General features: G+C 45.3%; 1 protein-coding gene across 5 annotated transcripts in view; it reads right to left on the reverse strand.

Moving 5' to 3' along the window:
* The window catches only part of slit1 (slit guidance ligand 1), an 86,565-nt gene that overhangs the window by 38,149 nt on the left and 45,486 nt on the right, over positions 1-2,930 (reverse strand). The window lies entirely within an intron of this gene.

Raw genomic sequence — 2,930 nt, forward strand, 5'->3', positions numbered from 1 at the left:
CACACACACACACACACACACACACACACACACACACACACTACATGAGGAAATTGTAGGGCTCTGCATGAGAGGCCCCTGTCTTGAAACAGACACACATGGAGGGCTCCCACAGCTCGGACAGACGTAAACAGAGTACTTATGGTCGCCCATAGAGGGGCTCAAGCACACCACCAGAACCTATAAAACTACACAACTATTTTCATAAGATTTTGATGACTATTACTTATTTAATGTTCATGTACACCGCGGCACGCAACCCCACGATGCACACAACAAGTATCCACACTTATAAAACCCCATGGGGTCATGTTAAAATGAGTTCCCAAGACTCCTGTAACACATCAGTCTCACATAGTGTCCCCATTGGGTCATCCTTTCCAGAACTTCTCTCTTGGAATGAATATTGCACATTGTTTCAGCGGGATACAAAAGCAGGGAGCAAAACACACCACAGTGGTTGTGTTGTGCAATCTATCTAATGAATGGGTGGTTGTGCCTTTATGGTGCAGCAGAAATTAAAAGCACTCTGCAGGCCACTGCAAATACACCACAATTAAAAATTGAATTTGTGTTTTTATTTTGTTTTTGTTTTTTGGTGTTTGACTATATTAAATCCAAGGCAACTGTTGAACTTTTACCACAATGAAACATTGCATTTTGCTTGTACATGCACAGTTCAATATCTCACGGGACATGGCTGCATGTGCAGCCGACTGTAACCTGTTGGACATTGCCGTCTTTACACTGACCCTATTAGGAGATGGATGTGTGTTAAACATGACAAGACACAACATGGGAATGACCATAAAACAGTTGTACCTTGGACAAACTCAAAACAAGTGGTCCAGTTGTTTTAACTGCATCACATTCCAACAGTACAGACAACAGCTTCATCTGGCTGTTATTCTCAACTAACAAAAACGTGACGTACATGTACAGATGTGCAAACGAAACACACACATCGCTGGCTTGTGTTCAAAGAGAACATAAATATTCCATCTGATGGATCGCTCTAATTTTATCATCTGAGGTTTTTGAGTTTTATTTCCTCAGCAGATCTGCATAACATCTGCTTTCACCGAGGTACACGGGCAACACAGTTAGCAGGCAATTTAGGCAATTACACAACAATAATCTGTCTGTTCTGTCAGTCTGCCACATTTCGCAGAATCATATCTCAGACATCAAGACATCAAAACCAGCTTCATGCCTCCCTCACAAGCAAGCATGGGAGCAAGAACAGTTGTGCTCCCTCCAGCTCCTTTGTTGTTCTCTTGGCAAAACTGTCTGAGTGCAGAGTTGAAAGCTGAGTCAGTCTGGCACCCGGGCTATATTGGTGCCTCTTATCAAAGCGGCTGCTCCATGCGTGTAGAATGCTTTTGGTCTACCTTGCCCTGCACTCCAGCTGATGACTAATTAGTCCTCTCACCTTCTCTCACCTTCCTGCAACAAACACACACTAACACACACGGCAATGCCTAAGTGCTGTACTGCACACACACTGTTACCCCTGTGCTGTACCCCCCCCCCCCCCCCCCCCCCCCCCGGACATCTGGGAGGAGTGTGGTATGTCTTTTTTGTGTACGTCTGAATGTGTGTGTGTTTGCTCCCGGGTTGCAATAAGAAATGATAACAGATCGCTGTGCTGGGACAGCACTGTTGGGGAGCCAGAGGCGACAGTGGGTGCAAGTAGAGGAAGAAAGACAGTGAGACAGAGAGAGTGAGACAGGCATGACAGGCTGGAATGCAAGATGAGGCAAGGAGGCTCTGACAATATGAATTCAATGCTATGTGTGTAAGTAGTAAAATCAAAGGTCTGGGGTGGAATCCACACACTAAAGCCCCCATAATCCTGTTAGCACGCTATAACACGATTGGCTGGAGTGATCTATATGCTCCCACTTATGGTGCTGTTTGATTGGATTAGATGCAGAGGTCGTGGGAGGTCGCTTTATAACTGTAGGTCTGTTCTGGGACAATGCATGCCCAAAGAAAAAAAAAAAAGAAGGCCCACGACAGCCCTGAGGGATGCTCTCTATCATGCCAGAAAGTCTGCCTTTCTCCAGTTTACTTCTATTGCCTTTCTCCTTCTGCCTGATCCTTTTTCTCCTCTGTCACAACTAACAGAATAATCACAGTGGTCTTGGTTTGGAGTCTGCTGTCTTCTGTGTCCTTTGAGAATTTATCGACGGGTTCAACTCCTACGGGAGCCAGAGCAATATTAAATTTAGCAACGTTACATTTCTGCATTTACACATTCTCAAAATGGCAAACAGGACATTTCTGTGGGAGACCATGCTGTATTTTACATAGTCTGTGGTTGCCCCTCACTGGTATTTTTTGTAAGCTCAGCCCCGACAGTGTTGGCTCTGAGATATTTGACATTTCTGATTAGTTTGGAAGCAGATTTTTAGGGAAGCACTGATCCCTTCAAAAACAGACATGATTATGTGAGAACAGAAACCACAGGGAGGGATATTGGCCACCATGGTCTCCATCATTAAGTAATGACAGTAAATCTAATGTTACAGCCACTCAGCAAATACCACCACAGTGCATCACTTGAGAAGAGGCCCAAACACAGTTAAAGACAACCAAACTGGCATGGTGAGAAATGACAGAAAGATTAAAAAAGATTGCCCCCCATTACACACTTTCCAAAATGTGAGTCAACTTCAAGCCTCTGGCTCATCAGATTGCGAAGTACTGCGGGAGCAGAGAGCAGACAAAGTTAAGAGCAGGAGCAGAGGTCACAACCCCTAGACTTCACTGCACTCGCACAGATTTGTTCAGGGGAAAAGGATTCATGGAAACCGTCAAAGCCACACTGCACTCTCCATTGCCCAGACTCCGTCCATGCACTCATTACAATGCTATGAGGACTATCCTGAGGCATGGCTGCGCCCACGCCCACCCACCTCCCCCCA

This window comes from Seriola dumerili, unplaced genomic scaffold (assembly GCF_002260705.1).
Source record: "Seriola dumerili isolate Sdu_G_001 unplaced genomic scaffold, Sdu_1.0 BDQW01000024.1, whole genome shotgun sequence".
NCBI classification, from domain to species: domain Eukaryota; kingdom Metazoa; phylum Chordata; class Actinopteri; order Carangiformes; family Carangidae; genus Seriola; species Seriola dumerili.